This window comes from Scyliorhinus torazame, chromosome 4, assembly GCF_047496885.1.
Source record: "Scyliorhinus torazame isolate Kashiwa2021f chromosome 4, sScyTor2.1, whole genome shotgun sequence".
In the NCBI taxonomy this organism is placed as follows: Eukaryota; Metazoa; Chordata; class Chondrichthyes; order Carcharhiniformes; family Scyliorhinidae; genus Scyliorhinus; species Scyliorhinus torazame.
This window is the reverse complement of record NC_092710.1, coordinates 242,003,380-242,014,460: the sequence shown is the minus strand read 5'-3', so window position 1 is coordinate 242,014,460 and position 11,081 is coordinate 242,003,380. Positions and strand designations below refer to the sequence as shown.

The 11,081-nt window shown below is 54.8% G+C and overlaps 2 protein-coding genes across 2 annotated transcripts in view; both read left to right on the top strand.

Annotated features, from left to right (window-relative positions):
• The first annotated feature begins 2,678 nt into the window (after positions 1-2,678).
• LOC140410853 (4-galactosyl-N-acetylglucosaminide 3-alpha-L-fucosyltransferase 9-like) overlaps positions 2,679-11,081 on the top strand; it is a 123,995-nt gene continuing 115,592 nt past the window's right edge. Inside the window, exon 1 of the mRNA XM_072499559.1 lies at positions 2,679-2,739. The gene's annotated coding sequence lies outside the window, so the exon portion shown is untranslated. The remainder of the gene's footprint in view (positions 2,740-11,081) is intronic.
• LOC140410852 (4-galactosyl-N-acetylglucosaminide 3-alpha-L-fucosyltransferase 9-like) overlaps positions 2,683-11,081 on the top strand; it is a 234,301-nt gene continuing 225,902 nt past the window's right edge. Inside the window, exon 1 of the mRNA XM_072499556.1 lies at positions 2,683-2,739. The gene's annotated coding sequence lies outside the window, so the exon portion shown is untranslated. The remainder of the gene's footprint in view (positions 2,740-11,081) is intronic.

Genomic DNA, 11,081 nt, shown 5'->3' with positions numbered 1-11,081 from the left:
CTGGGTGGATGGGGAGCTGGTGGTAGGCGGACTTCAAGTCAACTGCGGAGAAGACTCGATATTGCGCAATCTGATTGACCATGTCAGATATGTGTGGGAGGGGGTACGCGTCGAGCTGCGTGTACTGGTTGATGGTCTGGCTGTAGTCAATGACCATCCTGTGCTTCTCCCCAGTCTTCACTACCACCACTTGAGCTCTCCAGGGGCTGTTGCTGGCCTCAATGATCCTCTCCCGCAGAAGCCGTTGGACCTCCGACCTGATGAAGGTCCTGTCCTGGGCACTGTACCATCTGCTCCTAGTGGCAACGGGGTGAGGGTCGCAAACAGTGAAGGTGGATCGATCTTAAGGATCGTGAGGCCGCAGACGGTGAGGGGGAGCAGGGGTCCGCCGAATTTCAAAGTAAGGCTTTTGAGGTAGCATTGAAAATCAAGACCTAGTAACAGTGCAGCGCAGAGATGGGGGAGAACGTAGAGCCTGTAGTTGCTAAACTCTATGCCCTGAATGGTGAGGGTCACGACACAGTACCCCCGGATTTCCACGGAATGAGATCCAGAGGCCAGAGAGATTTTGTGGGTGACGGGGAGTACCGGGAAGGAGCAGCGCCTTAATGTAGCAGGGTGGATGAAACTCTATGTGCTCCCGGAGTCAAAGAGGCAGGTCGTCTTGTGCCTGTTGATCTTTACCGTCGTCGTAGCGGTCGAGAGATTGCGGGGTCGAGCCTGATTTAGGGTGATGGAGGCGAGCTGCGGAAGATGTTGGGAGTTGCTGGGTTGATCAGCGGTGGCGGAGGTATCAGCGGGCAGCGAACGGCCCGACGAGCAGGGGTCCTGAGGCGTGGTCCAAAATGGCGCTGAAGATGGCGGCGCCCACATGGCAGGCGGTGTCAAAGATGGCGGCGCCCACGGGCCGCACGTGGCTTGCGGAGGGGAAGATGGCAACGCCCCTGGATCACATGTGGGGGGTGTAGCAATGCCGGGCCTGGAAACAGCGGTGACCGACCGGGCCTGGCAAACGGAAATAAAGTGGCTCTTCTTCCCGCACCCATTGCAGGTCGCGTGCCGTGCCGGGCAGCGCTGCCTGGGATGTTTGCTCTGGCTGCAAAAATAATATTTGGGCCCTCCGGAGTTGGCTAGCTGCCCGCGGCGCAGGCTTGCGGTGTACTCGAGTCGGCAGCTGGTGGGGCCCACGATGGTGCCACGCGGTCGGAGGAGTAGGCCTCCAGATTACGGGAGGCCACTTCCAGGGAATTGGCAAGCTGCACAGTCTCTGCAAGATCGAGCTTACCCTTTTCCAGTAGCCGCTGACGAAAGTACGAAGACTTAATGCCTATGACATAAGCGCCTCTGATTAGTAGTTCGGTGTGTTGGGCTGCCAAAACTGCCTGGCAGTCACAGTTCCTACCGAGAATCTGTAGAACCCGCAAGAAATCGTCCAGAGTTTTGCCCGGGAGTTGCCGTCTCATCATCAGGAGGTGCCTGGCGTACACTTGGTTCACCGACTTACTGTACTGTCCCTTTAGTAGCGTCATCGCTTCTGTGTAGGTGGGCGCATCCCGGATGAGGGAAAAAATTTGATGGCTCACCCGTGAGTAGAAAACTTGGAGCTTCTGTGTGTCCGAGAGTTCTTCAGTGGCTGTTCTGAGGCAGCCTTCAAAGCAGGCTAGCCAGTGCTCGAAGGCGGATGTGGCGCTGGTTGCATGAGGGCTCAGTTCCAGGTGATCAGGCTTGAGCAGGAAGTCCATCTTTTAAAATCTAGTGCAATAAATTGATGTACCGTCAATTACCACGAGACGAGAATGGTGAAACAATGAGGCTTTATTGCACAAGATGTTGTGCCTCCTGCAGCTGGAACCAGAAATGGGAGCAGCCCAGGAGAGATACACTTTTATACGCCACCTGCTGGGAGGAACCAGCAGGCTGGGATTTACCTGTAATACAGTAGCAGTACCGTAATACATGCAATGTGTTACTAGTGGTGTAATTCAATAAGGCGCAAGAGTATTCCGGATTCAAAATCTCGCAATTGTATTTCTAAGTATTGACTGCACACCTATTATTGCACTTGACTGAAACATAGATTGCAGACAAACCGATAGAGGCAAGGTGAGAAAATGCTGACGGACTGTCATAATACCTGTTTGAACCTCTTCCTGATTAGCTGCAGAATCATTCGACCCCCACCTAACCCGCTCGCGCGTGCCAGCCGCGGCAGCAAATGCTGCAGCTTGAGATCAATGCAGTGCCAGCAGTGGTTGCCTTGACCATAATAGAAATGAAGCACCTTCGGCCGATTGAGGGAGATCGGCCGAGTCCAGGGCTGTGTGAATGTCAACAATTTCTCTCACCCGAATTAAATTGCAGCACAACTGCCGATGGCATTGCATGTTGCTGCTGTCCGTCAGTACGAGATAGACAATCGGTTGAATTGGAAACGGGGGTGTTGATAGTATAAAGTGGGTGAATGCAGGGTGAATAGAGCAGCAGAACCATGCATCCGCGATCTCAGCGCCACTTCGCCCAAACTGACGGGAAGACGCCACTTCCTGTCGGTCAGAAATATTACGGTGAGGAATAAAGAGTGCCCGACAAATATCTGCAGCACATCGCAGCGCCGCAGCATTCAGAGCACCCAGGGTGGCAGATGAAAGGACACGTTTGTCCTGTTCTTAGAAGGAGTCCCCTCTGAAAGATCTGCTAGATTCATTTTTCCACAATTGATGTGGATCCTATTCTGAGACAGTGAGTATCTGAGAATGTGATTTATTATCAAAACATCGTTATTTCCCCAATTGCACCTGGAGGTGATCCCCCCCCCCCCATCGCTGGGGCTGCAGCGTTTGTACGGGATTGGGGGGGGGGCAGAATATTGAGTGAGAAGAATGTGGTGGATGGACCGATAATGCATTATTTTTTATCCCTCAATGCGGTCTCAACACAATTGCCTTTTTCTCAAATAGCTTCGTTGTAAAGGTTTGCAGCAACAGAAATAATAATAAGTGAAGTGCCATCCGTGGAATTCAAAATAACCTGCGTGCAATTTTGCACAGCGATGGATTTATTCATCAAAACCAAAATCAGAGCAAAATCAGAATCGAAAAGTCAGCATTTCTGGCAACCTGACCAGGGGATGAGGAAGTGAGAGGCTGTTTTACCTTCAAACGCTCATCGACTATTTATGAGGTGTTTACATTTGTTAGACGGAGCCATGTACATCCAAGGAAAAGTTGTTGAAGAATATGGCTGTTTGATTATTAAAATACTCCGTTCTATTGAGGTGATGTGTTGTGAACTCGTGTGAACAGGCAAAAGATTAAGAGGCGGATCAATGTACAATTCGTCTTTCAAAACGGTCTATAACCCGCGTCAACTCCCGCATATCCTCTGGTCAAAATATTTATCTTAAAGCATCACATTAATTCTAACACAAATGTTCCCAATAAATAGATGCGGCCATGGTGTATTCTGGATTTCTGAGCCGAATTCTAACCAGTTGGCGTGCGTGTGTTTTAGTTTGTGAAAAAGGAGAGTTTATATGATAATTGCGGAACCCAGTTCAGCGATGATTGTGTGCAGTGCCACATTTGCAACAACACATCAAAGATGAAAAATCGTCCTCCAAAGCACCCCACTTTGACCAAAACATACTCCAGACTTTGTATTGAACCATTAGCACAGTTCTCTATGAGTTCGACTCTCCTGCTAATTTTGTTATAGTAACTCAGTCTAACTAACCAGTCTGCTCTAAGCCACGTGGTGGGTGTGATGCTTCTGATCTGCCCCTGTCCTTCACTCTAAGTGTCGCCTGTGGAAAGAGAAAGAGCATGTGTGCCCTGTCCTTTTATATATGGGTTTTGAAATGCCCCCTTGTGGTAGTGTCACCTCTAGGTGACTTGACTGCCCTTTGGTCGTGTCCTATTCTATGTATTCATTAGCTGTATGTCTGCATGTCATGACATCTCTGGCGCTCCCGCTAGTGTTTACTTAGTTGTAGTGTATTTACATTAATCCCTTGTGTATTTACAGTGATGCATATCACCACAATTCCAAATCTCTCATGCACAAGGGTGGCGAGCAAAGAAACAATGTAAACAAAATAATAGAGTATTTGCCAGCTATCCTCCAATTAGCAGTGAGCTCTATATACTTTTTTAAATTAAGTTTTTAAATATTAAGTACAAATACAAACAATATAAAGTATAACAATAAGTTGCATTCCATCCCTTTTTAATCGCAGACAACAAATCCCTCCCACCCGCCCCGTTCCCATTATTTTCCTTTGAGAAGTTTTACAGCACCAGGTTAAAGTTTCTGGAACCCACCTCTTCATTCACCTGAGGAAGGAGCAGTGATCCAAAAGCTAGTGATTCGAAACAAACTTGTTGGACTTTAACCTGGTTTTGTAAGACTTCTTACTGTGCTCACCCAGTCCAACGCCGACATCTCCACATCATTATTTTCCTTTAAAAGGTCACGGTGATCACGTACAAAATAAAAGGTTGTCATCTATGGCAAAATTGTCAATTGAACCCATTCTGGAATATTTAAATATAAAGGTTCCATAAGATCTCCAAGCCATAGTGAGGCAATAGGTAGAGAAGGTGATTTACATTCTGTTAAAATTCGCCTTTGAGCAATTAGCATCAGCTCTTGTCTTTGTCTGCAATCCTGGTTTTTCTGAATCCCCAGATATGGCTATTAAAGGACACAAATTTAGATTAATTTGTAGAGTGGCCGAAATGGTGCTGAAGAAGGAGACCTAAAATCCCCAAAGTTCAGGTCATGCCCAGAACATATGTAAATGATTAGCACTATTACATCTTTTACATTTATCTTCCACTTTTGTAGACATTTGACTCATTTTCAATTTAGTTAAATAGGCTCTTTGTACAATCTTTAATTGTATCAATCCTAATCTAGCACATGATGATGTGGAACTTATTCTTTGTAAAATCTCACACCAAAGGCTAGGTGGATTGGCCATGCTAAAAACGTTGCCCCAGATTGACCAAAGTTTGGGTGGGGTTACCAAAGCATCGGTGCAGACATGATGGGCGGAATGGCCTCCTTCTGCACTGTAGGGATTCTAAATCCGATATTCTAGTTCGGATCCGAGTTCTTCTTCCCATTTGGTTTTGATTCTAAGTAAGGATGTAATTTTTTCTGCAATAAGTCTTCTATAAATCCCATGTGTATTTCATGTTTCCTAATAACAATAGAATTCTTTCTAATAGCAAAGTAAGTGATATTACTGGAAAAGATGAAAACTTTTTAATGCAAATTCATGTATCTGTAAGTATTCAGATTTGTCTCTTTTGTGAGAGTCCAAATTTCATTACGAATTCTTCAAAATGTGTCAATCTGTTCTCCACAAACAAATCTTTCATTACAATAATACCTCTCCTTTCCTCCCAGTTTTGGAATTTATTGTTAGGTTTTATCAGTTTGAACATATGATTTGGATATATTGGCGTAAGATTTGATACCTCACCTCATTAAAAATGTTGGCAAAACTTCCTCCAAAACATCAATGAGGATATTACTACTGGATTTTTAGAATATTTATGAGGAGAAAAAGGTATGGCAATGGTGAACAATGCCCATAGTCCTGACCTTTTATAGGTGCCTGACTCCACCTGTACTTATATCTCCTTTGAATCTTCATATTATTTTAACACCTGTTCAGTGTTTGATGCACAATAATAATATTTTAAAAATTGCTAATGCTATGCCTCTTGACTGTCAACCTTTTAAGAGGTCAGGGGCGTCATTCTCTGACCCCCCAGCGGGTCGGAGAATGGCCGTTGGCCGCCGTGAATCGCGCCCCCCGCCGCCCGCCGAAGTCTCCGAAGGGAGAAAAGTCGGCGGGGCGTTAATGGTGCCGCAGACGTCGGAGAATGGCACGGGTGGGCGCAAGGCAGCCGATTTTGGGCCTGCCGATATTCTCCCGTCCGGATGGGCCAAAGTCCCGTCGACGTGATGACGGGTCATGTCGACGTAAATCAAACCTCCTTTTAATCGGCGTCAACCTGTGCTCCAGCATGGGGGGTTGGCCGCTGGGCAGGCGATGGCGTGGCCACAGTCTGAATGTGTGGGGAGAGGTGTGTGTAGGGTTGTGTGTGTGTGTGTGTGCGGCGGGGTGGGGGGGTGGTTAGAGTGGGCTGGGCTCCGGGGGAGTGCCGGAAGGGGGGGTCAGTGACGGGGAGGGGGATGGGGGTCCGTGCCGGGGAGGGCCGGGGAGGAGGATGGGGGGTCCGTGCCGGGGGGGAGGATGGGGGGTCCGTGCCGGGGAGGAGGATGGGGGGTCCATGCCGGGGAGGGCCGGGAAGGAGGATAGGGGGTCCGTGCCGGGGAGGAGGATGGGGGTCCGTGCCGGGGAGGAGGATGGGGTCCGTGCCGAGGAGGGGGATGGGGGGGTCCGTGTCGGGGAGGGGGGGTGCGAGGGCAAGTGAGTTGGTCCACCTGGCCAGGTGCCAGCCTCCAACAGTTTGACCCATGCAGTCCATGCCACCTGGCTGGGGGGAAGAGGGGGTATGGGCAATGATGACATGTCGTCGTTCCCCCCCCCCCCCCACCAGGCCGTCATGTTTTCCGATCAGCCAGCGATGTTGGCCGCCGTGGCGGCAGCCGCTAATGTCTATGTAGCCCTGGATGAGGAGGAGGAGGAGGAGCGTGCCAGAGAGGCGGTGCAGGCTGCCGCAGAGGGGCAGGCGGCAGCCGCCCAGGCTGGAGGGACACCTGACCGACAGGACGAGGAGGGGGAGGAGGACGTCGCGGCCCCATGGCAACGGAGGCACCCGAGGGCGCCCCGTGTGTACCGGCCCCGGCAGTCATACCAGGACCTCACGGACCGGGAATGCAGGAGGAGACTCCGGATGAGGCGGGAAACCGTGGGACACATCTGCCACCTGCTGGCACACCTGTCACCGCATGGCACTGGCGGGGGACACCCGCTCCCCGTGTCCATCAAGGTTACGGTGGCCCTGAACTTTTATGCAACGGGGTCATTCCAGGCACCGAGTGGGGACCTGTCCGGCATATCGCAGACATCGGTGCACCGGTGCATCCAGGCAGTGACAGACGCCCTATATGCCATGGCGCACCGCTACATCCGCTTCCCTGTGGACCGTGGCAGCCAAGATGCCCGGGCCATGGGCTTCTCTGCCGTGGCCGGGTTCCCCATGGTCCAGGGCGCAAATGATGGGATGCACGTCGCCGTGCGGCCACCTGCAGATAACAGGGCCGTGTTCACCAATAGGAAGGGGACCTATTCGATGAACATACAGGTGGTCTGCGACCACCGCATGATGATCCTGCACGTCTGCGCCCATTACCCGGGCAGTGTACACGATTCATACGTGTTGTAGCGGTCATCCATCACCGGCATGTACGAGGGACGCCATCCCCAGCTGAGGGGCTGGTTGCTGGGCGACAGGGGCTACCCATTGCGATCGTGGCTGATGACGCCTGTACGGAGGCCACGCAATGAGGCGGAGAACCGCTACAATGATGCCCATGTAGCGACAAGGGGAGTGATAGAGAGGTGCTTTGGCGTGCTGAAGATGCGTTTCAGGTGCCTGGACCTCTCTGGGGGCGCCCTCCAGTATCGGTCAGATAGGGTCGGCCGCATCATTGTGGTGTGCTGCGTGCTGCACAATATAGCCCAGCAGAGGGGCGATGTGCCGCAGGCAGAGGAGGGCGGAGTGGAGGAGCAGCAGGAAGAGGCGCCGTCCTCCCCAGATGAGGGGGATGGGGGCAATGGTCAGGGCAGACGGGCTAGACACAGGCGGGTGGCTGTCCACCGTTACCGGCTGGCCCAGCGGGCACGGGACAGGCTGATAGACGCCCGCTTCACTGACTAGATGGGAATCGGGTAGTATGGCCACAGACCGCACACCATGGCAACAGCCGACCACCCACACCCCCCACCCATCCACCCACCCAGCACCCTCACCCACCTCCCCAACCCCACCCACCCGACCCGCATGCACACCACCCCCCCCCATTGCCGATCCACCTGCGGCACAACGGCCGGGCTCACACAGTAGCCGGTGGACGCGTGTCTATCGCAAGCCATGGAGAATGCTGGCAACCCGCCCTGCGATGAGCTCCTGGCTCCACATCGTTGGACTATGTCTGACCCATGGCCACAGTACCACCATCCACCCGGACCATCCCTGCATGCGGCTGTGACACTGCAGCGCACGGTCCCGTCCTCTGCCCGGGGGGATGTTGATGGCGGCCCAGGGGGAAGGGGGCAGACTCACCTGGGGCTGAGGTAAGACCACCCCTCACACACACACACTTGCGCTCAACGTACATGACACCCCCGCACGCTTTGGACAGAGCACAAAGGCAGCTTCTGTAGGTGTAACATTGACTTTAATAACCAAAGGAGTTCATGCACGTGCCCTAGCCCCTAAAACTCATCTGTGCCCGGCACCCGTGCCAACTTACTCAGTGTCTAATTGTTTGGCCTTACGGGCCCTTTGACTACGTCTACGTGGTTCCCCAGGCGGTACAGCAGAACTGGAGGTGGACTCCTGTGATTCCTGCCCTCTGACACGGGATCCCTTTGGCGGCCGTTTCCTGGGGCGTCCTGGCCTAGATGGGCCAGGCTGCGGCCCGGGCGACTGGGATGGCAAGCTGCCAGCCTGTCCTGCCCGTTGCCCACCCGATGCACCTGGGACGGAAGGTGGGGAGTCCGAGGTGTCGCGGTGTTCCGGGACCTCCCCTACAGGGGGACCCGGGACGGACCACAGCACCTCCTCCACCCTCGGGGTGCCCGATGGCCCCCAGGCCTCGACATAGGTGGGGATGCGAACGGACTGGCCATCCGATGCCCCCCCGACATCTGGCGCTGCCAGTCCTGGAGGCCCGTGCTGGTATCGACAGGGGTCTGCAGGTTTGCAGCCATGGAGCTCAGGGGATTGGCAAACCCTGTCTGTGACTGTGCAACGCCGGCTCGCACGTGGCCAATGGCGCCGATGCCCTCAGCGATGACCTGCAGAGACTGGGCCATGGCCTGCTGAGACTGGGCCATGGCCTGCAGAGACTGGGCTATGGACTGCTGAGACTGGGCTATGGCGTTGAGCGCCTCTGCCATCTGGCGCTGGCACTGGCTCATGGCCTCCTGTGAGAGGGCAGCCATGTCCTTGGCCACAGATGCCGCCTGCACGGAAAGCCCCAGGCCTCGCAAACCGTTCCCCATGTCTGACACCGTCGCACCCATTGCCTCCACCGCAGACGCCACCCGTGCGGTGTCGGCCTGGGTAGCACGCATGACCGGCACCACTCCCAGCTCCTGGACGCGGGTGGACTCCTCCACCTGCGACTGCAGCCGCCGCAAGCCGGCCGTCACCCTCTTCGCTCGTCTCCGGTTTGGTGGTTGCATCGGATCTATGGGTGGGTGTGGTAACTCCAGGAACCCGGGATCCATCTGGGCGGCAGATGTTCGCTTGGGCTGGGCTGCCCTCCGACTGCCCGGCCCCTCTGCTGCTCCTACCTCCACCTGCTGTACCGGGACGGCTGTGTTGTGCGCACCAGTGAGTGTACCAGACGCCTCATCACTAAAGTGCCCAACCGAGGTGAGTGTTTCTGCGATGGTGGAGGGTGTTGGTGACAGCAGTGGCGTTGTGTCATGCTCTTCGTCCCACTCTGAGTCCATGGCACTTTGGGGTGGGGGTTCGTCTCCACCCATCCACTCTGTGTCACTGTCCGGTATTTCGTTTTCCTGGGTAGTGCTGTCCCGGGTAGAGGTGTCCTGGGTAGTGGTGTCCTGGGTAGTGGTGTCCTGGGTAGTGGTGTCCTGGCTCGGCTGTGACGGGGGCCTATGGCTGCCCCTCTCGTCGCTGGGTGGCACACGCCTGCGTCGTCGCACCCACAGGAGACGGGGCGTCGTCTCCCTGTTGCTCCAGGTCTCTCCGTCTCCCGTGGTCTCCAAGGGACATCCTGCGGGCGTTGCATGCCGGAGGGTCCGGGTCTCTCCGTCTCCCGTGGTGTGCGAGGGGCATCCTGCGGGCGTCGCATGCCGGAGGGTCCGGGTCTCTCCGTCTCCCGTGGCCTCCGAGGGGCATCCTGCGGGTGGTCTGCATCTGCGGGGATGGGTACCTTGACGTTTGCTCCTGCGATACACAATGACGCATGCATGGTTAGACACGCAGGCAGTGATGAGGTGATATGGGGGAGGGGGATATAGGGGAAGGGGGATATGGGGACGGGCTGTCGGTGGCTCACTTGGTAGTACGCTCCCGACCTCAGCATCAGCAACCTCCCGGTCCTCAGGTCCGCCCATCAACGGGGCCGCCTCCAGTCCTCACATGCTCCCTATTGTTTGTGTGTGAGCTTCTCCTGTGGGGGGTGGTGGCAGGGGTAAAAGGCAACAGTGTTGGACAGGTATATGAATGCACGCCATCGGTTGCGCGTGTATTGCAGAGGTTAAGGTTAGGGCTGGATTCACTTGGGGATATGGGGGAGGGGGGATATGGGGGAGGGGGGGATATGGGGGATATGGGGGAGGGGGGATATGGGGGAGGGGGGATATGGGGGAGGGGGGATATAGGGGAGGAGGATATGGGGGAGGGGGGATATGGGGGAGGGGGGATATGGGGGAGGGGGTGATATGGGGATATGGGGAGGGGGTATATGGGGGAGGGGGGATATGGGGGATATGGGGAGGGGGATATGGGGGATATGGGGAGGGGGGATATGGGGAGGGGGGCTATGGGGGAGGGGGGATATGGGGGAGGGGGATATGGGGGAGGGGGGATATGGGGGAGGAGGATATGGGGAGGGGGGATATGGGGGAGGGGGATATGGGGGAGGGGGATATGGGGGAGGGGGGATATGGGGGATATGTGGGAGGGGGGATATGGGGGAGGGGGATATGGGGGCTATGGATATCGGGCGGGGGGGGAGGCTCACCCTGGCTGCTCTGACGAGGTCGTTCACCTTGTGGCACTGGGTGCCTGTCCGTGGTGTCAGGGCCACAGCGGTGACGGCCTCTGCCACGTCCCTCCACAGACGCCGGCTGTGGCGTGGGGCAACTCTGCGGCCGTGCCCAGGATACAGGGCCTCCCTCCTCT